The sequence below is a fragment of the Cyrtonyx montezumae genome, unplaced genomic scaffold, assembly GCF_038088225.1.
Source record: "Cyrtonyx montezumae isolate F1298 unplaced genomic scaffold, pur_monq_1.0 scaffold_13, whole genome shotgun sequence".
Taxonomy (NCBI): Eukaryota; Metazoa; Chordata; class Aves; order Galliformes; family Odontophoridae; genus Cyrtonyx; species Cyrtonyx montezumae.
In genome coordinates, this window is record NW_027071859.1 from 34,535,392 (window position 1) to 34,561,137 (window position 25,746).

General features: G+C 42.3%; 1 protein-coding gene across 2 annotated transcripts in view; it reads right to left on the reverse strand.

The window, feature by feature from the left end:
• BACH2 (BTB domain and CNC homolog 2) overlaps window positions 1-25,367 on the reverse strand; it is a 149,124-nt gene extending 123,757 nt beyond the window's left edge. The window contains exon 1 of one of the 2 annotated variants that reach the window (XM_065730992.1): window positions 25,300-25,367. The gene's annotated coding sequence lies outside the window, so the exon portion shown is untranslated. The remainder of the gene's footprint in view (window positions 1-25,299) is intronic. The other variant, XM_065730993.1, reaches the window with a different exon arrangement.
• Window positions 25,368-25,746: the final 379 nt, after the last annotated feature.

Consider the following 25,746-nt stretch of genomic DNA (forward strand, 5'->3'; position numbering starts at 1 on the left):
GCCAACTGCCAAGGGAACACAACAATTTTCCTGCCACCTACATTCTAGCTGATAAGGATGCTGCAAGATAAAAAGATTGCAGAGTACTCATATTTTACAGTAACAGCAGCCATTTCAATACCTGGCTTAAAAAAGAAACCACATCTTACATCTCACAAACAGCTGCATTCTGTTTCCAGAGCTGCTGTAAATTGTTCGTGTGTTCTTCAGCACATTTTGTGTGCTTCCCTCCCTTGTTCTCATTGCACTAATAAGTTTGTAGTTATGATGACTAAAATCTTTAGCAGGTTCGTGTTAGCGCTCCCTAAATACAATGAAACACAGAAAATTAACACCTGCCAGAGACGGGAGAAAAAATTAAGATAATTTTTTTGGCTACTGAACTAGCTCACATTCTCCTATACTTATGGTGCTATTTGGTTCAGCAGATGGAGAATGAAATGGAAGGTCCCTTTTGCCAACAATTTATACTATCTCATGTGATTTCGGGCCCCATCTGAAAAGTTGTTCTGAACCTGACCGTGGGTAAAATGAAAGAGAAAAACAGACTTTGCATTGGATAGCCAAGCCACAGAACGGAAGAATCAATGTTCAAAAGTCAGGGTTCAAGAGGTAGCAGAAACTGGCCAGCAATGTTGAAAAGCGTCATAGCTCATCATTGCAAAAAGACTGGTTCTTTAGGAAGACGGACTCCACAGAGACTACTGGTACCTGGGACTTGTTAACTTGCTTATTAGAATAAAATTGTGGGGGGTACAGATTGATCAAATGAGATTTAGAGGCTAGACCAAATTAGGATAATACAAACTGCTCTGTAAATCTGCAGGATGGCCAATGGATTAGGTCAGTGCTTGAAAACTCCAGTCCATGGCACAAATGAAAGCTTAGGAGCAAAAAAAAAATTCATCCTTTTGGTGTCTTGATAACACCTCTGAAAAGCAAAAAACTTCTGCAGCCTCACCCCTGAATTAATCAGTTAAAAGTCAGAGGGACTGAACTGGCAGAGATTCCACTGCTTGTCACAGTATCCTTCTGGACAACAGGTTCGGCATACAGCCACAGAAGTACACAATACAATGGGTGAGCTTTTGGCTGACAAGTCATGCTCAAAGGGTTACAGTAAATAGTTACATCAGGCTGGGGGCCACTCAGCAGTGGGGTTCTGCAGAGACCCATTTTAGGGCCAGTTCTCCTTAATGTTTTTATAAATGCAAGACTTGAAAGCTTACTAAGTAAATTTGCAAATAATAATAAATTGGGAGAAGCTGTTGACTCCCTCAAGGGTAGAACAGGATCTTCACAAATTAGAGAGCTCGGCAATCCCCAAGCACATGAAATTTAACAAGAGCAAGTGCTGGATTCTGCACCTGGGACAGAGCAACTCTGGGTACTTAAACAGATGGAGGGCTGGAGAGCAGCCTCATGGAAAGAGATCTGGGGATTCTGGTTGATGGCAAGTTGAGTATTTGTCAGCAGTGTGTCCTGGCAGCCCAAAGGTCCAACTGTATCCTGGGGGGCATCAGGCCAAGCACTGCCCCCAGGTGAGGGGAGAGGTGTCTCGCTCTGTGCTATGCAGTCTCACCTCCAGCACTGAGTGCAGACTGGGTCACCACAGTACAAAAATGACATAAAACTATTAAATAATAACTAAAGGATTTCAAGGAGAAGCCATATGAGGAGTGGCTGATGTCCCTGGGTTTGCTTAGCCTAGAGTGCTGGAGCTGAGGGGAGGCCTCACAGGGAGCAGAGGGACAGCACTGAGCTCTGCTCTCTGGTGACGACAGGGCCAGAAGGAATGGCATGGAGCTGTGTCAGGGGACAGTCAGATGGGGGTTACAAAAAGGTTCTTCACCCACGGGTGGGTGGACCTTGGAACAGGCTCCCCAGGGACCCATGCTTGTGGACGCAAGCTGCCAGAGTTCAAAGAGTCTTTGGACAATGATCACAGAATTTGACTGCACTGATCTAATGATTCTTGTGATTCCCTTCCAAATTGGGATATTCTGGGATTCTATGATTCCATCCCCATAGTCAAAATAAAGGGAGTAAGAACAAGGATTTGAGATGGAAAGCTGTGTCACAATCTATACTGAGACTGTCATACTTGGCACCAGTTAGATTAGTGAACAGGGCAGGAGGAGGCATGGGGATAGTGGAAGTTAAAGTTAAAATCAGAGTTCAAGTTTAAAAGAGAGCCTTCTAGTTAAAAAAATAGAGAAAGTAGTATTACCAGAGGTATTCTGCAACCAGTGTCAGACTTTTCATAGAACTGTAGAATCACAAATGTTGGAAGAGACCTCACAGATCATCCAATCCCTGTCCAGCTATCACCAATATCTTCCACTAAATCATGTTCTTCTGTACAACATCTAAATGTTTCTTGAACACTCTTCTCATCTTACCAAATTGAGACAGAAGGCACAAACACAGAAGACAGAGGAGAGTTAGGAGAACATAAAAACCAGAGATGACTGAAATATATTCAGATAGTTCTTCACTAACATAGCTACAGACTGAGCAATAGTAACCAGAGTATAGCTTTGCATTAAAAAAAAAAGCCAAACCATCCTCATTTCACCTCTTGGGCTAAAACAGACAAGGGACCTGGGTAGTGTTGAAATCTTTCATACTTCTTGTATAACCCTGCTGAACTTCTTCGTGCCTTAGCTTACGCCTATGTAGAAACTGTCTATACTGAAATTGGTGTCTGTAAGATGGATTTAACTAAAATTTCATGAACAAAGTACTCTCATCTTAAGCTCTAAGAGAATGTATGTAATATTACCACTTGTGATTACTCAATCTGTCACGCCTCCCTAGAAAATACACCCATGTATATAGAGTATAAAAAGCAATCTCTGTTTCTGAAACTGAAGCAGGCTGGTGAATCCACTGATTCAAATCAAGACTTTAAAATGCCGTAAGCAACCTCCCAGATTTTCTGAAACACAGATCATCCCTTTATGGAGTTACCTTCCGTTGAGAGAGAGATTAGCAAGAGCATACAGGGCACAGTTGATACCTATTTGTTAACTCCCAGTGAAGTCTCAAGGAAAGAGCATTCAGTGTCTTTTTTTTTTCTAATGAAGAGCAGGTGTTTGAATAAATACAGGTGTGAAAAAAAAAAAAGAATTGCATGGCTGTTAGGTCTCAAATTAAGAAAAGAGGAAGTTTCAGGAAGACCAAAATGACTATTTTGGATTCATAAGAGAACAGCTAGCTGCTGTTGCCCAAAGTAATTATGATACTGCTTCATTTGCTTTGAATATGAATTTTAATTTTTTGATACCTATCTTTCTTTGCTTGGCCTCGTAATGGCTAGACAACATATCTGCGCATGACTGTGCTGCAGTTTCATTTCTACATCTCAACAATTAGTCCTCTGATAGATTATGTTTCATATTATCTGTACTTCCAGATAATTTGGGCTGTCATCAGAATGCTCCATAAAGATCAGTTTTGTTGTCAGCTTTTGGTTTTACTACTTGTGGAAAAGTGTGGACACTGAAGTGCAAGAAGTATCTGCCTGGCCTCACTCTCTGTTTACAAAAGCAGTTGCATGAGATACCTTGGCTAGTCCACTGTTGCAGCTTTGTTACCATTCATTTCAACATGTGCACCACACCACCAAGGCACAAAAGCTTGCATCAGTATGGACAGATCTATGGACTATTTGCCAGCAGATTTGTGTTAAAGAGAGGCACGCAGTCCTGAGAAAAAGAGCTGCAGAACTGTGCAGACAGAACAAGAAAGATTTGGAGGATGAATATCAAGATTTGCTTGCAGAACATTTTTGTTTCACTCTTCATTACCAGGTGGGCAACAGCCATACGTACCGATATAGATGAGCACATGGGGGTTTTGTGGACGACAGAGCACCAACGTTCATTCTCAGGCGACTAAGTCTCACATACGTGACGCCCACATTTACCCTGCAGTCACAACTGCACTATAAACCCATTTGTTGGAGCTTTTCCTGGCAGGATGCTGATTAAATATACGCAAAATCCCAGTGTCATCTCCAGTCATCCCAAGTCTGCTGACAACAGATTCAAATTCAGGGTCCTAAACACTAATGAAGAGCTTTACCAACAGCCTTTCCAGTACTGTCATCTTCTAAGGAAGTATTTTTCCTCACATCTCTTAAAATATGTATTCATCTGATATTTAGCATACTTACTTCTTGCTTACCAACTTCATAAAACAGCGGTGCTATGAAGACTAGAGATAGAGGAACTTTCCATGTTCACAAATTGCCTACAGGACCCTACTCCAAGAAACAGCATTATTGCATCAAGAAATGTCGCATCAAGGTTTCCAGTAGCTTCAACATTTCCCATTTCATTAAATAAAAAAGTGGGTGGAGAAAAGGAGGAAACTTTATTTCTGCTCCACTTATTTGACAAACGCAAGAAAATGTGTACCTAAAAGATTATCAGGCACAACCTCTCTGAATCTTTCTGAAACACACAAACAAAGCAAGATCAACCCAGATAGCCTAGAATTTGCTTCCATGTTTTAGGCAAATGATCTAAACCCAAAAGTTTCTGGATACCTTGGCTGAAATCTCTCAAATAATTAGCACCTGCAAGAAAGCACACTTGCTGATAAATAGCAGGTTTCAGAATCCAATGCAAATCTATCTACAAAACTTAAGTCTTTCAATAAATTAACTCCATATGACAACTTAGCTACAACTCTCAGATTGGAAATGCCTCCCTCCCCCTTCACTGAAATCATAGTCATAAATGCTGTAAAGGAGATTAGGGAGAGACGACTTTGTAAAGCACAAAGCATTGACCTAAATGTGATCCTGTTTAAGTAGGTGAAGGTTCTAAATTTGACTGAAAGGGCAATGTTCAGGCCAGTGCTTTGTGTTTTTTAAGATCTGCATAAGCTTTTAAAGCCGGGCATTTCATTTAAAGCAGATTTTACAACCTCCAGAGATGTTTTTCACTCTTAGTCAATAGAAAAATAAAAGGTTTTGTACTTCACCTGTTAGGTCTGAAACAGCTACAGTAGCACACAGGCACTATCTTGTTCTTAATGTTTTGTTAGCATTGCTCTAGCACACAGGAGGGTGACTGCTTCATTGAACAACACATTCTGCACACTTTTGTGATAGATTAGGAGACAGTAAAATATAGGCCAGCTGCTTTCCTATTTTCATCTATCTTACACTGTTAAATCAATGGGATTTGCATAGATTATCTAAGGACAAAATTAGCCTATTTTATTATTGGCAAAATGACATTAAGATTATAACCCATCTCACACTGAACACTAATTACTTCCTAACTCAATGTATTAGAAGACGCAGCCATGTCAGATGAAAACAAAATGGTTTTCTTTTTTTCCCCTCTTGCAGACAACATACATTTTAACACTGAAGAATTAATAATTCATTTCCTTTAAAAGAGTGAAAAAGGAGCAGAGGCTGCCATGCTGCTTGGGGTAGAAAAATGGGAGAGGCGAGATCGCCCAGCTCACTGAGCACTGAGCTAAGACACTGTGGCTGACCAGGACATAATTCCTACCACATGAAGCTCCATTATAAACCAGTGAGGTTGTAAGAGGTTTTTTTTCTACGTAACTTCTCCTGAGATTCTCATACATGAAAGCATCTGTACTTTTAACGCTGTATGGAAACACTCAAATAAAATGTCACTGAGATTTTGAAAAGAAAATTAAAAATTAGTTCTGCTAAACATTACAAAAGCTTGAATTTTACTTTTACATTAGGCCCTGTAATGCCAAATTTCCCAGAATGAGGTGTCTCCAAATAATCAAAAAACGGTTTTGTTTTCTTCACGCTAATGCTCTGCACCCCCCCACACAGAGATACTTCCAAAATAGCTGATCTGAGAGCAACTCACACCTGGATTTCGTTTTAAAGGGGCACAACTACAAAATGAGCTGAAGGATACTTTGACTGATGCTGAGACATTGCCATTCACCATCACACTGGAAGAAAAGCCTTGGTATGGATTTCTTGAGGATGCCTATGTTTCCATGGGATGTCAGCAGAGCCCTGCCTGCTGGATGTTAGGACTGATGATGCTCATGGTATTTTTCTTCCAGAAGGCAGTTTGTTCCGGCCTCTATATTTCAAGCTGCTTGCACCCATTGTTCCTTACAACCTCTGTAAATGCTATACTGGTTTTACAACCTCCATCCAAGGGACTGCACCTCAATGGTACTGTGTGTGTGCACTACACTTTTAGTGCACTGAGACTGCTCAGAGTGAAATGCAAAAATGCTAATGTATTACTAGACTCCTACAATATTTTTAAATAGCATCTCTGGTATATGAAACTATTTTACAAGCAAGTCAGTGTTCTGTGACACCAAAGATTTTTATTTTATCTTTTAAAGTTTAAATATCACAGAAAAGTGGGTGTTGATAGGATCTGCCAGCAGCACAAACAATATGTAGGAATCCAGACTAGAAGTGAAAAGATCTCTCCACAACAGTGAAATTGAGGCAAAACAACAGAAAAAAAAGGCCATGATGTGCAACAGTCTAAAACTGTTCAACAAGCGAGAGGAACAAAGATTTCAGAGTGCATTTGGACATTCTCTTCCTTAGGTAGTATGTAAAAAATAATGTTTTTTCCCTTCTCCTCAACAGACTGTGGGATTGGGCCCGAAGCCACACAACCAAGCTGTGATCCTGGCAAAGCCCACAAGGTAAATAAGGTTGGGCACAGAGCGCAACTGGATGGGAGGCGTGTGAGCACTGAAGGGTGAGAGGCTGGCAGTTCAGCAGGAAGCACTTGAACAATGCTCCAGCACGATGCCAAGTGTACTCTGGAGGTAAGTGCCACATAGCCAGAAATGTAACCACCTCCAACTGAGGCCCTTGTGTGTTTAAAAGGTTAAACACTTCCTATTTCCCAGGCAATTCCCAATTCCACTAGATTTCCCTTGAGCTACTAAAAAAATTAAAATTAACCTCAGTCTGTTAACATGTGGTGACTTCTGTTTTCATCCATGCTGCTAGTGTGGCATGAAGATATACGAGAGTGGTATTATTCCCTTTCACAAGACAGGACACATTTCATCACCAGCAAGCCACCTATATCTGTGTGCTTTGTAAGAGCAGCTGATTCCCTCAGTGCTAAAAAAAGAACACTAAGGAGATGCCAAGGCATATCATTTGGGCATTTTCTTTTGTTTCAGCACTCAGTTGCAGAATCATCTGCCTGAGATACATCAATAATCAAAATGATCCCCGGCCAGATGACAAATCTCTCCGCTTCTGTAGGTTTAAATGTCAAATTACAAGTACCATTAGAATCCTGGTTTGCTTTTAACTTCAGATCAAAGCTAACAGAGCTACTAAGACAATGCTTTCTTCCCTCCGCCTTCCCCCCTTCTCACTGCTCTCAAATAATCTGTCTTGAAGCCAGAAGTCTAAATGGAGTGTACAGTGAGTTCAAAACAGAGAAGGTTGATGGGAGTCTACTGCCAATTCCACTCTGCAGTCACAGCTTGCTCCCAGAGCTCCATTAGCTGCCTGCAATCAGGGGTGGCTGACTCAGTCCTGCTTGCTGTCCAGGTTTAATAGGTTCTGCTTGTTAATGAGCAATGGCTAGATTGCATTCCAAGACTTCACATCATTCACAAAGCAATTAAGTGTACACTTCTTGGTCTCCTCTCACAGCCTGAGAGGAGTGCCTCGTTCTACTGAAAGGATAAATGCAATCCGCAATTTTCGAAACAGAATAGCGCAACACAGTGGGAAACTGTCAGAATATTCACTTTCTGTAAGAATCAAGATGAATGCGTCATTACTTCTGTAAGCCTATGAAGGGCTCCTTTACCTGTTATCTTCTGGATTACACATTGCACTCACTGCATGAAATCAAGAACTGTAAACCGCTGAGAAGCATCTCAGTGAGTTGCTGACAAAGCAGGCTAGGGAGCCTTTGTATTACTGAAACAAAAGATATTTAATATGAAAGCCATTGCAAAGGCAGTGGTACTTCTTACAGGTATGCTTCTGGCGTGTTCCCAGTAGAAGTCTGCTGAGCAACTTGCAAAGGGTGAAACGATTAGCTACAAATTTGCAAAGCTCAGGAACTAAGTGACATGAGCATTCAGGAATCCCTCATAAAATCAGGACCATGCCCCAAGGACAGAGGTGGGGAAAAAGCAAGCATTTTGTTTTTCATTAGCACACACCCATTCAAACTGCCCATCACCCTCCTATGTTCCTGCACTTCTTTGCCACTGTAAATCTACATATCATTAAAGCCGCAATGTCCCTTTCAAATGTTTGTGTCTTCTTTTTCAAGCTCTCTCTTCCCAAGCAAAAATCCTACTGTTACGAAGTGACAATTTTTCTGCCAGTAAAAAAGACCCTGAGTTGATTTTACTGTTGGACCAAAGCTGGGTTCCCTCCAAGTGCTTTGAAGGACGGCTTATGTGCATGGGCTGCCATTTTTAGCCATGCAGGGCAAAGGAACCCAGGGGAGAAAGGAGTCCTGCTGGCAAAGATGTGCCTTTTCTCTCTGGAAAGGGACTGAAAAGATGTGCTGCTTCCATCTTACACTGATCATAAGAACCAGTGAGTGGATGGTAGCCATGTTTGGAGAGCAAGGAGACATATAGTCATCATACCTTCTTCTCTCCTCCTAGGTATATCATTCATGTATGAGGCTTACAAGAGCCTGGATTCTTAATGGTTTGTAACATCATCATATTAAAAAGAACCAAAAAATAAAAAATTAAAAATCCCATAACCCTCAGCCTCTGTTCAACACCGATTTCAGTGAAACCAAGAATCAAATCTACCTTGGACAAAGGGATCTTTTGAATTTTAATGATCAGTTTACACAGTCACTAAAACCACATTAGTTCTGTTTCTCAGAGTAAAGAGAAATTATACATAAACTACACTGTATACCTAGATGATATTATTATGCTATAGATAGCTAAGATAGACCTAAACAATAGATTAATTTAAGAAAAAACACTCCTTGCTTGTCAAAGAAACTCACTGTTAAAAAGGACTATAGCACAGACTGGTCTTTTTTCTTTAAATACAAAACCTTGGTATGGAATGAAGCACAGCTGAAGGACTATACATTTTTTTTCTTCTATTATTCTCTATTTCCTTAGCATATGCCAGTCAAAACTATAAAGTACTTTGTGGGAGAAATGCACAAGGCACAGTTTCACATTCCAGCAGATCTTTTTCCATGTGCTGCATAGAAGCCAGGCGACCACCCAGAAAAGTAAGGCAGACACAACTTGGCCCACCAGTGTTGCAACTGCATGCTAGCAGCCCTTCTCCACCAACACTTGCCCTGTGTTTGCTATGAGACATAACCAAACCTCACAGCTGGCCTAGTCTGTAGCTCATAACTTCCAAACCTGTCAGTGAGCTGCATAGGCTCAAACAATGTGGATGAGCAGCACTGAGTTTTCTTCTCAAGAAGCAATTGCATGTTTAGACATAGGGCTAAAATAACAGCCCCTTCATGAGAAAAAAAAAAATAGCAAGAGGCCATCTTAATGCAGGAATATCCTGCAATATGAACAGCTCTTTAACTCTTAGACCCTTTCAGTCTCTATCCTTTTTCCCCAGTCACAATACTTTCACCCCAGTTACTGAGGAAAGGAGAGCAATGATGGCTAATCCCCAGGCCTGGGAAATGGAGAATGTGTTTTCTCTCCTCAGAGCTCATGACCATCGTATTTTTTTTTTCATATGTTGATCACAGAAATATTTGGTAACTGTTGTGGAGTCAATAAGATGAAATCAGTCCCTCGGAAGTCAAGCCAGTTGAGAAATGTTGCTGGCTGGAGCAAAAGTAGAAGGCAAGACTTGTCCTAACCAAAACAGAAGGCATTTCTTTTTAGTTGACTGGGCAAAGGGCAATAAGTTTTGGTCAAGTATTTATTTATTGGATTGAAGTGCTCATACTGAGAGAGGAGGGCAAGATGTGTGCAAAGGTACAGTAATCACTGTCCTGCAAAAGGGGTAGAATCATAAAATGGTTTGGGTTGGAAGGGACTTTTAAGACCATCTAGTTCCAACTTCTCTGCTATAGGCACGGGCACCCCCCTCTAGACCAGGCTGCACAAAGCCCCGTCCAGCCTGCCCTTGAATGCTTCCAGGAAGGGGGCATTCACAGCCTCACTGGGAAACCTGTTCCAGTATCTCACCACCCTCACAATAAAGAGTTTCTTCCTAAAATCTCACCTAAATCTACCTACTTCCAATTTCAGGCCACTTCCCTTTGTCCTGTCACTACATGTCCTTATGAAAAGTCCCTCCCCAGCTTTCCTGCAGGCCACCTTCAGATACTGGAAGGCCACTATAAGGTCCCTCTGGAGCCTTCTCTTCTCCAGGCTGAAGAGCTCCAACTCTCAGCCTGTCCTAACTCTCTCAACCTGTCCCCATAGGAGCACTGCTCCAGCCCTCCGATCATCTTCATGGCCCTCCTCTGGACCCATTCCAAAAGCTCAATGCAAGGTAGGGGAACTTGGGTTTAATTGTTGGAGTGAGATAGCGCAGAAAGTTTGTGGTACATGATGTAGGAACAATGATTAATAAAAGGGATTTTCTGTGGGGTGTGAGGGAAGAAAAGAGAAGCAAGGTTCTCACAGCTTTCCCCAGATAATACCTTTTCTACATCTGTTGGTCATTGCTTTCTACCAGTTCAAGACCACAAGGAAGTAACCAACCTGTAAGCAGGATTTTACTTAGCAAGGAGTGCTAACCGCACAAGGCCGTTGCTGCAGCAGCCCCCAACTCTTAGCTCCAGCAGATACTGCCATCTTCCAGCCCATGGCAGGGCAAAAATGTGGTCAAGTCTTCTGTCATTGATGGAATAGCCTGGAATGATGGCAGAGGCTTGCTGTGTGTGTGGCAGATAGCAAGAAAGAAAAATAAAGAAAAACTGGACCGTTAGCCAGGGCTGTCGGCAACAGTTAATGGGGAGGAATCTACGATTCTGTTCATATTCTTTCACCACAAGCAGGTGTGGGAAGCCCAGGCTGGGAGGGGCATGGAGATAAAAAAAGAAAGAGGAACCAATTTTTTTTTTTTTAAACATGTGTGATATATTCAGATGAATCTTTCTTACCAACAGCCCCTTTTCCTGGAATCAGCACCAATGCCCAAGTGTCACCCTTGGGCTCTCTGATAAACAAGCAGCATGCCTCAAACGTGTTGGTTACAGCACACACTTCTGGTGAAGGATGAGATGATTTTGATGCGAGTCTGGGGGGGGGGGGCGGGAAATCAGGCCATTTTTAACAGAGACATCATTAAAATCTCCATGCATTTTTCACATTCAGATTCATTCTGTGGTTGTTTCTTTTCGCTGTTGGCTTTTTTTTTTTTTTTATGGGCATTTTTGGTTTGTGTGTTTGTTTGTTTGAATTTTCATTCCAAAGCAGTCCTGTGCTGCTGTTTACCACTTACGAAGTGAAGAATAAAGGGAAGTTCTTTATTGAAATCCCCCTTATTCTATCTACCCTTGGTCACTGTGAACACAACGGTGTGGACCATTTTCACACCTATGGATTTTGCATGGAAAAAGGCCCTGACTGGCAGGTTTCCCCTACCCGCTGCTCCTCCCTGGCCAGCACAGCAGCCACTTCATTTTTGCTGTCCTCCTGCAGCTCTTTGTTGCTGAATGCCAGGGTCAGTGGTGTCACCGGCTGACATGATCGGTACCGCCGACATGACACTGCTGCTCTAAAGGAAGCAGGCAGAGGGTAGGGGATAGAAAACAACAACAGAACCTGCAGCCATTTTAGGCAGTAGGAATCAGGCTCAAAGAGACACAGTGACCTCATGTTTTCCAATTAAAAGGAAAGTCCTTGCATCACAGCAGATGTACGCAGCATTTAAATGCGCTCCCATGCTCTTAAAATCAGGACATTTCTGCCTGTCCCAACACAGATCCTGGCGTTGTGCTTCGGATCTCTCAGATCAAAGATTAGGGAGGGGGAATATAAAAATGGTTAAGAGAAAAAAATGTATCACAAGAGATAACACCTGACCTGTGATTCAGCAGATCTGAATGCTCAGAAGTACAGCAATCTGTGCACTATTGAAAGACAGCAGCAGTCCATTACACGTATTGATTTGCAGCACTTTGTCAGCACTAATGATGTTACCTCATTAAAAGAGATAAATGCCCTACTGTTCTACCAAAAGCATCTGCTCCTTCCTCTTTCTCGACTGTTCTCCAGCAGGGCCCCCAGCAGCAGCATATTGAAATCAAATGCAAAATTCGCTTAGAACAGCTTGCTAGCATCGCTTTCTTCTGTTCTTCTTTTTTTTTTTTTTTGCTTTATTACTGCTATATTTATTTTTTTTTAAAGGGGAGTGGGGGTGTTACTCCATGCTTCTTATCAGGTATTTCTTCTTATGACACAGAGCAGACACGTCAAAGCCAAACACAGCCTAGCACCGGCTCTAGAGTTAGGGAAGTGTGACTGAGCAACAGCTGCTCTCCATCTTAACAACACTCCTGTGGACAAAGAATTCCACAAAAACAAACTAATATCTGCGTCCACAAATCCGCTTATTGCTGGGTGAAGCAATACAGATTGCAAATTTGATCAACACAGGTGAAACGACAAGCAAGGTGGCGATAATTGATTCTGTTAACACCCAACAACATGTTTCCACACAGAATGCACTAGTTTTGTTTTAACAGATTCCTAGTTACATGAAAAGGTAGCAGTTTACCATAATGAATGTTTTATGCATAATTCCTTTGTGTATAGAGTCTCTGAAGTACGCATTATTGAATTCTATTAAACTCTCTATTTAGCAGAATTACCAACGTGCCTTTTGGGAAATTATTACAATGAAGCTGTACTGGTATTTAAATTCCAGTTGTTTAACAATATTTTCCCAATTACCAATCCAGGTGTCTACTTTAAAGTGCAGTCAGACTTCTTCCAGAGCAGCATAAGCCCTTCTACAAGCTCCTTATGGAAATTCATTTTAAAATGACTGTTTCAATCTGTTTTTCATAATTAGCATCAGACAGCCACTGCTTTTACACAATAGGAACTCTCCCCAGTCTTCTTCATCAAGTAACATCCCACAATTAAACCTGGTTAGAGAAACAGTTAAATATTTGCAGCCACGCATTTTTATTTCAATGTATCAGTATCAGAAAGATGTCAGATTTTTTTAAGGCAAATTAGGTCCCATTTTTTATAAAGGGCTTTTCTATGGAAAGAAGACCTGTGCTCATGTGAGACCATACTGCTTCACTGCTGCTCAAGCTCAGCATAGACCTAGATCCCTACTCCGTTTCAGCTACTGAACTCTGAACTGCACGTAAAGGAAGGGCAGAACAGCTACTAACTTTTACTTGTGTCCTTCAAATCATTTCCCCTTGGAATACCACAAACTACAGCTACAGCCTGCTCCTCTCTAAATGTGCTGGTTTGCATGACAGCGAGTCTTGATTCCAAAGTTTTCAATTTGCACCTACTTCTCCTGTGATAAGGACAGTATTTTTCCAAAGGGAAGATTCTCATGTTCCTCAAGGGACAGGAAGCAAAACTCAGTTGTGCTAAAAGTTACAGGAGTACCTAGGGTGGAGAGGAGGAGACCTAGATCTCAGCCTTTCAGGTTGCTTCCATGACCTTCAATAAATTACTGTGTTCTAGCCTCCATTTCTCATCAACACAAGGGTGATATTTCATCCTCTTTTAGATGCCCAGAGGTGCTCAGGTGCTATCTATGGGGCAATCAGGCTTTCCAGCAAAGACAACCAAGCAAGCTCCTAAACAGATGTCTTGTCCTTGCCACTACATCACACTGACAGCTTTATAACTTCAACACCAGTTCAATTTTCAGACAACTTCAACTGCGAAAACAACCTAATATATCCAAAGAATGCAAATAATTTTTTTATTAAACAAATGGGCACAAACACAGAAAATAAGTCATGAAGAACTGTTGCTCAACAGTATTACCCATCAAAGGAATACGCAGAATTTAGGCCATCATATGACCAGCTGTTTTGCTGTGCCAGAAGTCAGTTTATGGACAAATACAGATAAACAGAGAGCTAAAGTCATCCTTGGAAGCTGGTTCACACAGTGCAAGATCCTCTGACAAGTATGAGTCAAATATGTTTTGGCTCTTTTGGCTCTAAGGCAAATTCAATGCCCTCTGGCAGGTCTACACAATAAGGCTGTTTCCATCATGATCAGAATTCCTCCAGTCCAGAGAACAATCCTTGGAAAAAAACACAGCAAATGGCTAGACTGATTTTTGCCATATGCTAATTCCCTATAAATCAACAGACAAAACTGTTTCCTTTCTCCAGTTACAAATCCTGAACCAAACCTCCTTTTCTCCCTTACACACACTTCACTGACTTTGCTAGAGTGACACATGCATCAAAGCAGATTCTGTCCTTGTTTGCAATGAGAGGCTAAATCTCTCATAAATAAGAAAGGAAACAATCTGTTCACCTTAACTGAAATGAGATGAGGAGCATTTCTTTCACCTTTAAAAAAGAAAGATGGGAGAACACTATTAATCTCACTTCTTTAGTTTGCCTCTCCATTAGGAAAGACTTCTGTATTCTTAGAAAAGAGACATTTTTCAGACTTTTAGAGTTACTTTACCCCGCTACAGATCAGAAGCCCTAGTGTCAGATACTGGAATATCAGATATCAAGCACCTATTTTACTATTCATTAAAGAAGTACCTCTTCCATCCTGTTAGATGGGTTTGTACGTCAAAGGGGCAGCTCTACTACAGCCCAAAGCAATAAGCCCCTTGCTCCCTTGCTAAACTCCAAGTTCACAAGCAGAAGGTAATACAGTAGTGCTAAGCAGAAGGTAATATAGTAGTGCTAAGCTGCAGAAACACCATCCATGTTTTCAGTTAGGTGTCGTCTGGATTCACACCATCAGGAAGTTCCTGGTATGGCCTTGTAGGCACCAACACTTGTGCAAGATGGAATGAAGGAAGTCTGAGCAAAGGACATAGTGGGAAGACAAAGAGGACAAACGGCCACAGCCTTACCTGGGGCTGGGGCTGCCCTTTAATCCCTGCTGCCCACCAGAGGACATTTTAGAAATACAAGACTGTGTGCAGTGCTGTATACAACATGGGTGTCACAGTAAGTGTATAACGTCCCAATCTTTTTATGTCTCCATGTCTATCACATCAGATGACATACATCACCTGGCAAAATAATCTCATTCTGATATTGGGTGTAGACATGGTGAAGCCTTCACTCGTTATTATGGCATGTGGACAAACAGCTACCTCAGCCAAGCTGTCGTTTTGTCTCTCCTGCCACCTACTGTACTGAAAATCAAAATATGTGTCACCAACTTGCATGCATCTCCTCTTCTGTTTGGAAACCACAGCATTACTTCACAAAAGCATAGAATCATTTCATTTGGAAGGGACCACTAAAGATCACCTAGTCCAACTCAGATGGATCAGGTTGCTCAGAGTCTGGTCCAGCCTGACCTTGAATGTCTCAAGGAATGGATCATCTACCACCACTCTAGGCAACCTGTTTCAGCACTTCATTACCTTTTTCTTAAAAAACTTTTTCCTTATATCCATTCAAAATCTCCCCTCTTTAAGTCTGCAAGCATTTCCCCTTGCCCTGTCACAACAGACTTTGTTGAATAAACTGTCCCTCTACTTTTTTATGGACCCCCTTTTAGATAGTGAAAATCTTCTATCAGGTCCCTTCAGAGCCTTCATGAACAGCCCCAGCTCTCTCAACCTGTTCTTGTAGGGGAGGTATTCCAACCTTTGGATCATTTCTGTGGCCCTTCTATGTCTCTCCTGTACTGAAGATTTCAGACCCGGACACAGTATACCAAGTGAGGTCTCACCAGGACAGAGTAGAGGGGCAGAATCACCTCCCTCAACCTAGTGACCATGCTTTCTTTAATGTAGCCCAACCAAGGATAAGGTTGGCTTTCTGGGCTGCAAGGGCACATTGCTGGCGCATGTCCAGCTTCTCAACCACCAGAATCTGCAAGTCCTTTTCAGCAGAGCTGTCTCAATACTTTCATGCTCCAACATCTATTGGAAGTGGGAGCTGCCACTACCCAGGTGCAAGACCTTGCACTTGGCTTTACTGAACCCCATGAGGTTCTCGTGGGCCCACTACTTGAGCTTGTCTAGGTCCCTCTGGATGGCATCCCCTCCCTCTGGCACATTGACTGCACCACATTGCTGCGGGTGCACTCGATCACACTGTTAATGTCACTGATGAAAGATATTAAAGTGTATTGGTCCCGGTACTAACCCCTGAGGGACACCACTCACCACTGATCTCCATCCAGACACCAAGCCATTGACCTCTACTCCCTGGGTACAATCTTATAACTGTTTTCTCATCCATAAATCAGTCCACTTGTCTTCTTCTAGAAGTACCACTGTTTGTATGTGGGAAACCCCTCTTGTAGCAACTGTCCCAGCAATGCTATCCAACATTTCTTCATTAAGGCTAAATGCAGCATTTCAAAAGGTACCTAAGTCACTGATGTTTCATGGTTAAAATCAGCATTAAATACAAAAACTTCTCCACAGTTTAGGGCATGAACTCTTCTCCCCCTTGCCCTACAAAGAATTAATCACAGATTTATTTTAAAAAGTGGAGAGTCCAGGATAGTCTCATAAACCTCTGGCTCTTTATTTGCAGTTATTTCCGATTATAGAATTCAAAAGGGGTAAAACTCAGCAGAAAAATAACTTCCCATTAGGTGTGAAGCTGTCAGCCTGTGGGCAGAGTCAAAACTGTTGGCCACGCACTTGAACTGTGTCACCAAAATAGCATCACCTAAGAACAGACTGTAGACGCAATAGCCTGCTTTAGGCTGTGATTTATGCTGGCCTTTTAATCTCTTGCTCTCTAAATCACATCAGTGTCAGCATGGCTGTGCCATGCATACCTGCTGCGGCTCCATGAAACCTGTGTGAGATGTGCTCCACATGGCCCCTCTGGCTCTAACATCATGGACTATGGAGGGACTTCAAAATCCCACTGATACTTGCACCCAAGTGACACATCCAAGGGAAAAAAGATAGAACAAAACCATCTGCGTTCTTACATCAACCCCGATTTTGAAGCTAGATATCAATGTGGACAGGGCAGAGAAAGGCAGAGCTGGTCCAGCACAATTCAAGAATTCCATAGGAGCTTCAAAGGCATTCGTGGCACGATGTGGAAAACAATAAGCAATCAACCCAAAACCAAGCAGAGAGATAGCCCTTGTTAATTATTTATGCCATCCTCCCAGAAGGCGATGGCGTGACAATTTCGCTTTTTAGCACTTCATTATTAATTTTGAGAAAGTATTCAAATAGAAAACAAGAAGCAGAAATTGATAAATTATTCTCATCATTTTTCAGTAAGAAGCAAACTTGCGAGTGCTGGTTTATTTTCCCAAATATGATGCTCCCTCTTACTAAATCAAAGGGCAACAGCTTGGAGCTATGTGACAGTAGATATCTCTGATAAAAGGAATATTCTTATGAAGGAGAAAGACATTCGACATTTGCACGATCAAGTAAGCTATCAAATTCTTTTATTTATGCTGTGACCATGGTAGTAAAGAGGTAGTAAATGTGGAACTGAGCACCAGTTAAAATGCATTTTAAACCTGATTTTTACACTGGTTGCAATAAGGAGATCTTTTACAAGCAGGATTCTTTAGGGTCTTTTCATGCTGTAATTAGAGAAGCGGATACAGAAGATAAATCGCTCTGCTCCGGCAAACAGCCCTGCTTTTTCAAGAGGAGTACTAACGTAATAGTGGGCCTTTCATCTTAGCACTTAGGATTTGATCAACTGAGAAAAAACATTAATATAATTCCACTCGCTTACAGATAAACATCTCTGAAAAATGAGGACATTTCTGCTCTTTAAACATATCTGACAAGGCTGTAACTAAAAATATTTGTGTAACACATACGCTTCAGTGTGGACACAGGAAAAACATCTAAATGAGTAACCAGAGGATATAATACCAGCTATTTAGCCACCAAAACACCTCAAGAGCAGTGATACATCCATGTAATGCCAAATATGGCCCACAAAAATCTATTATACATTAATAAATATATTAGGGAGTAATAGCATGTTCTCATTAATTACGCAAAGGCCGTGAACAAGGAAGGGGCCTGCGACTTAGGTAAAAAGGGACCTTTTTACAATGCATGATCAGAAACAGCATTTGCTGACACCAATTTAATTTATAATGGGATCAAAGTAAAAAAAAATAAAAGATTGTGTTAGCAGTTAGAAATGCTACAGGAACTGGAAGTTAAAAATAAAAGCTAATGGCATGAACATAGACTTAAAACAACTTAGTTCTTTTAACATGAACTTGAAAAAGCTGCTACTACAGTGGCAATATCAGAGGGTGCTTACAAACTTTTGCCAGAAGGCCCTAAGCAACTCTTAAGCATCTCTGAGAATGCTAAAAGGGAATGAAGAAGTCAGTTTTATACATCCTGTGCTGTCTGATGGGACTGATGTTTCATTAAACCAACGTGCAAAGTTTAATCTCTGAAAATACCTCTGCTGTGTTTAAGTGAATGGAAAGAAATGTAAGCTTGATTGGTCTATGCCCAGTAGAGGTTTTGTAGCAGAAGTTGGTTGAAGTTTGCTGATGAGTGGGTGATGAGCTGCTCCCCAAGTTTTGCTTGCTTTGAGAAGAGTGAACAGGCTGGGAGATTTTCAGAGCAGATTCTCCAAGCAAGCTGTTCAGAGAACCCACTATCCAGAAGGCTCAACAGGAGGAAAAGGAAGCAGGGAAATCACTGTTAATGGGATTTGGCCACAAGAAGAAAAAGCTATGTTTCAGAATACACTATGAACAGTCTTGCACTTCCTCATTGCATCAGTTCACTGCTGGATGAGAAAAATCTATGTACATTTAATGCCTTAAAAAGTTCAGTATGAATCTAAATTAATAAATGTTTAGAACAAATCTTGCTTCACCTCTGGGATGCCCTGTAGATGCATGGATTAAGTGGAGGAAACTGCCACCACTACACCAAAGTTTCCATGATTTTCTTTAGGAAGAATATGTCAGACTAGAGATTTGTTTATTTTAAGATAAATGCATGCTTGTAAATGCCATAAAGGAATGCTCTGAGATATAAGGAGGTTACTGCCCCACTCTTCTTAGAAATCAGCTGTCAGCCCACTGATCCCTTCCCAGAGGATTATAAAGTTTGCTCAAGTTTTCTGCAGGAGGGAATTGCTATTTGATCCTTTCTTAGGGTATAATTGAAGTTCAAAGTACAGGGTTACCTTGCTTGCAAGGCTCTCCTTGGCACAACTTCAGATTGGGGAAGGCTGCACAATTACAGCGCAGAATAAGATCTTTGTAAGGAAATGATCTTTCAAGCCTGAAAGAAAGAAAAACTGCCTTTCCCGCTGAAATAACAACAAGAGCTTTGGTGTGCCTCAGTGGTGTGACTTCCAGGAACCAGCTATGAGTTGTATCTCTTTATTATGAGCAACTAGGTCAAACCTCAGAGCAGAACCCACAATTCTGCTTCTATGGGTCATGAAACATCAACGATCTCCTGCTTCACTTCTAACCTGGATGGTTATGGTGGCAACCACTGCTCATCCCAGTTAAAACACAGCTCTGGAAATGGGGAACAAGTCTGCCTCTTAAAGAAAACAGAGCTGTTATAGCTTTCAGCTCTGGAGTCGTTCTGTATTCAACTCTTCTTAGGAACTAATGTGGAATCTCACTGTGAAAATAACATGAGCTAAAGAAGAGTCAATCTAAAGCAAAAGTTTCAGGTGGGAGACCAACAGTGCCACCTTTACAGGTCTAAAACAATATACAGAGATACCACCACAACACCTTTAAGACACAACAGACATCTGTGCCAAGGAGCTTCCCTTCTAAAATGCTAGTGCTGTGAGCTCAGCACTGAGAAGAGTGCTGGTTGCAATGAAAGAGCAGTTACTCAAGAAGATATCCTCTACCTGGTGTATGCTGTAGAAACTGAAGCCAAGTGCAGGACGTGACATAACATGTAAGCACTTCCTAGGATCCCAAAGGAGGCAGCGCCACAGTACGTGCAGCAAGAGAAGGTGCCAGCAGCAAAGAAATTCCTGTTCTAATTGTGAGATAGAGGAAGAAGTAGCATGGCCAGAAGAATGGAAGCGATATGAGAAGTGAGACAAAAGAAGTATGAGGCTGATAGCATCTTACAGACAACAGTTTTTAGAAGAAGGAGGGGAAGTTGAGCAGCTGTGAGAGAGAAGGAAGACTGATTTTCCTGATAGGCAGGTCACAAACAGTTTCCAAAACCTTGTCTAGTCTGGCTGGATGTCTGATATAAAGAAGCAGAATACAATGAATGTGGCAACTGAAGAGGAGAGAAAAAGAGATGTAGTGGTATATGGTATTAAGTAAAATTCCAAGTCTTCCAAGTGCAGGAAACAGAGATGAAGCTATGGACCTCAAAAGTTAACAGAGGAATTATACAGAGATTGTCCACTCAGAAGAAATCTTTAAAAAAAAAAGCAACCTTTGTCTTCTCACAAACTTCTTTTCTGGTGGAAATCCCACAGTCACTGACGGGAGGTTGGCTTTACAAAGTGAGAATTTAACATGAATTGCAGCTCTGTGTGAACTATGAGAAATGTTGCTCACAGCAAGAGAAAATGTAGGATAATGAGGTATGTGGGGAAGTGGGGGGAAATAACATTACAGTAACTATGCAAAAAGAATAAATAGCAGTGCTGTCCTTCTCTGTAACTTGGAGGATCTCAGCTCAACCTACAGCGATTTCTAGTTACATGGTCACCCTTTAACACATGGCCCCAGTCTTCAGTTTGGCTACATCTGTCTTCCTTACACTCTCCTCCCTTGCTGCTTCTCACCTCAGACCTCAGCTGTGAGCTGATGGGCAAGGACCCTGCTGTGAGTTTGTGCAGTGGCCAATGTGGGACCCAGCCGGGACTCGGGGTGCTGCCAAGTGCTCCTTCTCCACAATTAATGAGGGAGGCTGATAAAGAGACAGGAGACAAAGGCTTTCCTCCAAGCGAGAAAGCTCTTAAGCAGAAAGCTGGTCTAGCTGAGAAGACTCTCTCCATGCCAAACAAGCTCAATAGCACAGCGCGGTGCAGTGAGCAAGCCGTGAAATCCAGTGGCCTTTCAGATGAAAGCGTAAAAAAAAGAAGTGGGAGAAGAGAATAGGAAGACAGGGCCAAGCAGAGTGGGGCAGGCTGCAAGCAAACACTGCCCTCCCAGAAGGACAGCACCTTGATTGGACATTGCTGTGGAGCCTGCAGCCTCTCTTTTCCATGAGAGAGAGTCAAGTTAAAATACAAATCTGCATTTGCACATACATACAAGTTCCTTAGCTGCCGAAGAGTTAAAGAAAATACTTTGCATTGAACTTGCTTTATTGTATATGCACTCCACCAATTTCCAATTGCAGTTTCTGCTCCTGCTCTCAGACATCATCAGGATGACACACTGACATTCAATATTGCCATGTTAAGAAATCTAGAGTAACTGGAAATCATATTAAGAATATTTAAATACAGTCTATGTCTATTTAAGGTTTGAATATATGTTATACAAAATGGCCAAATTAACCCAACCTAATTCTCTCAGGGATGCATGAAGATCTAAACAACCCCAAGCTGAATGTTCTCACTTACCACCCACTCGAATAAACAAAACAATCCAAAACATGCCAGGGTTAGTTTAGGTTGCAAACAGTAACACAATCAGCATTCAGTCCCCATGCTTGAATGCAGTTCACTCCCCGACGTGGTGCAGACTGTGCCACAAGGAAGGCACAGCCCCACTGTGGCCCCGCTTGCCAGGGGCACCACAATGCACCCCTGTTCCTTCCCAGCACCCCAAACCACCCGGTGGGCACACAACAGTGCTCCCCAGCCTTGGCAAAGCCGTTCCTGTAGTACTGGGGTGAGATGCTTTTCCAGGAGCCCTGGCTGGGAGCTCCTCGCTCGTGGAAACTAGTGCTGTCAACAGCATGCCCTTTGTTGTGTGCGCGCACAGCTTGCTGGTTGTTTTGGGTCTTGGTTGTTCTATTTCGAGGAGAATTTTAGTTTTAAATGAGTAATCTGTTTTCGAGTGATTTCTCCACGCTGGCTCCACCCTGCACTGTAAACTAGACATTACCTTATACAAGAATGAATCCGCTGCATTCCTCCGTCTCGCTGCCGCGCAGCACATTTCCTACCCTCGCAGCCCAACCAACAGCAGCACTCGCTCCCCCACCCCTTCCCCCTCCGTTTTCTTTTTCTTTCCTTTTTTTTTTTTTTTTTTTCTTCACCGCCTCACTGTGTTTTTGTGTAAATGATCTCACATGACTCAACAAATCCATCTGCCTGGAGCAGGCCGAGTTTGGAGCCTTCCCAGGAGGGAGGAGAAGAATTGCTTTGTGGAAAGGACCTGGAGCTTTGCCCTTTCTCTGGCTCAAATTACCCGCCTGTCAGGCCTGACGGATTTGGCTAAAAATAAAAGGAAGCGGGCCGTGAAAAGGAGATGAATGAGCTCAGCAGTTCCTTAGATAACATGGGCCTGGTGTTGCCCAAAGCTCCCGGCGCAGGAACTTCAAATGCCGGGCATGTAAGCGCAGGGCCACAGCCGAGGTGAACTTGGACGCTGTGGGGAGAAAAGCAAAACCCAACCGTACGCCGCTGGAAATAACTGGATTAAAGGCACGCACACAGAACAGGAAAGCTGCCTGCTGTAGGTTTGGGGCTAGTAAAAAGCCAGATTTATGGCACTTCCACGGCAAGTGGGGTCTGAAGGATGTGGTGGGGGACATGAGGAGCCATGCGTGATGTCAGCCTGCTGGCTGTGGAAAGTCATCCATGCCGATGCGTGCCCAGCGCCCGCACTGGGTATTAAGCACTTAGTTTGGCAATGTAATGACACACTGCAACAATCTGTAATGCGAGGCAGTCAGCAAAGCCCTGGCTCTGCGAGCTATTCCTCCTAACCATTAACCATATGTTTGGCTCCACTGTCACCCGAGCGAGCGGGTGTTCCAGCACACCATCTGGTTTCTATCCACACAGGCAACTGCAAAGCACATAGCATTTCCCCCCAGAGCTGCGTGTTCCTCCCAGCTCCCCCTCTCCTGCTCCCCTCCCCCCCCCCCGGCCCCCTGCTCCCCATCTTCCTCCTGCACCCCTCGCAGCACTGGCCTTGCCTCCCAACACACCACCCTGCTATTGGAACTTGAAGTGCCATCCCTAAAACATGCCCGAAATGTGGGGATGCAACACACACAGAGCCTGGTGCACACCTTGAGCACATGCTGGGATTGTACTGCCCAGCACTGAGCCTTCGTGTGTTGTGCCACAAAATGGACATTGGCCTGTCAGACCCTTGGGGCTGCTGTGGCACCCATTGTGTCTGCTGGCATCACTTCCATTCTAACACTGCACAAACACCTTGATACTCCATCAAGAGAAAGATAATTAGCAATCTGCCCCAAATGGAACTTTCTAGGCATGCCTGGCTTTTGAGCCCCAGCCCACCAAAACTAAAAAAAAGTAAAAAAGAAAGAGTGGAGTGAGAAAGAACAGAAGAAAAAAGAATGAAAATATTTACTTTCCCTGTGATAACTAAACAAACCTTTTCTGAAACTATAAAAAAAGCTTTCAAGCGTTATATTTTAGAGGACCTTGTACCATATGTTTACTTTATGATTCTATGAATTCTAACTACTATTTATGTTTTTAAAGCACTTCCATCCTTATGTTTATTTCTGCAGTCACCTATGGGAGATCAGCAGTAATTCTCCTCCCAGGTTGCTGGCCAATTTGAGATTAATCATGACCTAATGTAAGTATGTAGGGATGCAAGCAACACGATATTCAACAAATCCCACACTTGCTGCTTTAAAGTAAGTTCATACTCCACAGTGAGTCACACACACGGTGTTTATCCAAGTTACCAAGTCCATTACATTTGCAAACATATACACATCACAGCTGTAAGCACACAACTGTTTACACCAAGACACATTCCTATAGCTGGATATTGATTTTTTAATAAAGTGTCATTACGCTGATGTTGATACAGCAACTATCTTTCCAGGGTATGCAATTTAACATTAAAAAGAAGCTGGCTCACGGAAATACTACATCCACGCCCATTCACACACTATTTAAATGTCCTTCTTGGGCGTGAATACAGAAATGCAAAGCTGCAATTGCATTTTTTTTCTTCCACCTAGCATCTAACAAAGAAAATACAAAGGAATCTCCAGTTAAAAACAGCTCTGTCTAAGGCAACCAACTCTGCTGATCTGCTCCTCAAGAAAATTTGTGCTAAAAACCAAAAGTGTACACTGACAAAGATGCATGCTTTTCTACTTCCTTATATGCGTGAGAAATCAGTGTGTGAAAAAGCCACTGTAAGCCATTATCCTGAAATCAAATAGACATGGGGAAAACCCTTATGTTCCAGAAAAGCCTGATGGCTTCACCAGGGCCGCTGAAGAAATGTGAGGGCAGGATCTGGCTCCACTTAAGAACTGCACTGCAAATTAGCGCTCCAAATGTGCCCCCTCCAGCCATCCCTGCCTCTCAGTTCGGAAAATAATTAGATTGATTAAAAACATAAGAGATGCATTTTAGCTAGCAACTTACATTTCTTAACAAGTCAGGTCTGAATATATTAAAGATGATATTTTAAGGTAACTTTGCCAACATACTGGTAGTATATTTCAACATCGCCTATTACAGTTCCTACCATTCTGCAAGAAGAAATGGTCTTCATTCATACAAAACACCCAGTGCTATTCTGCTACAGTAAAGATCTAGATATGGCTATTTTAGCAGATAACAACCTGTTCTGAGCCAGAAATCTTTAAAAATGGGGAATTCAAGGGAAATAGTCACAGATCCAGCATTTCATAGTCTGAAGGGACAGCTAATCATTTGACCTTCTTCTGCAGGCCTGGAGCTTCCTTCCTACTTTAATGAAGTTCTGTGAGGCTGAATTAGAGCCTAACTCTTAGAGTAAAAATAACAACAACACAGAAAACAAGAAAGAACAGCTTAGGTCTTAACAGCCTGAGATAAAGAAAGATATCCCAACCCCAGCAACAGTGTCCCATTCAGAAACCACCCTTGTTGCATCCTCTTGCTGGGTCTGAAGTAATTTAGCAGCCAATCACCAGGTCTTGTTACACCTTGCCACCTCCCTCTACCACTCAGTTCCTGACAAAGGGCCACTGACAACCTGAAATCTAGCCAGTTTTTAATGCATTATAAAAGAGCAGCGTCACATTATTACCTGAATCCACCGAGTCCTCCTGCCAACAATGACGTTTCTGCAATCACATCTTTCTGTTTTTAAAAGCTGTCTTGCCTCATTGCTCTGTGTGAAAACCAACACAAAAGAGAAAATTGATTAACTGGACGAGATTATCTATTATTTGTATTACAGTAGTTAGACTTCCCAGCAGATCTTTTACACTTCTTTTTTCCCTACAAAGTGTCATGAAGATATTAAACAAGAAAAAGTCCTTCAGACAAAACTGCTTACTGACCAACCAGAGGAGGCAGCAGCCTAACAGGGACAGCAGAACCATGCAAGAGAACTCAGCTCCCTGAGCCTAAATCCTACAGCCACCCCCCAGGGACAGCAGCACAGCGACCAAAGCCCAGCAGACAATCAGCACCACCAAAAACATGCACACAAGGGAAGAGGGAGCCTCTTTTATGTTTCTTTCAGTTTCAT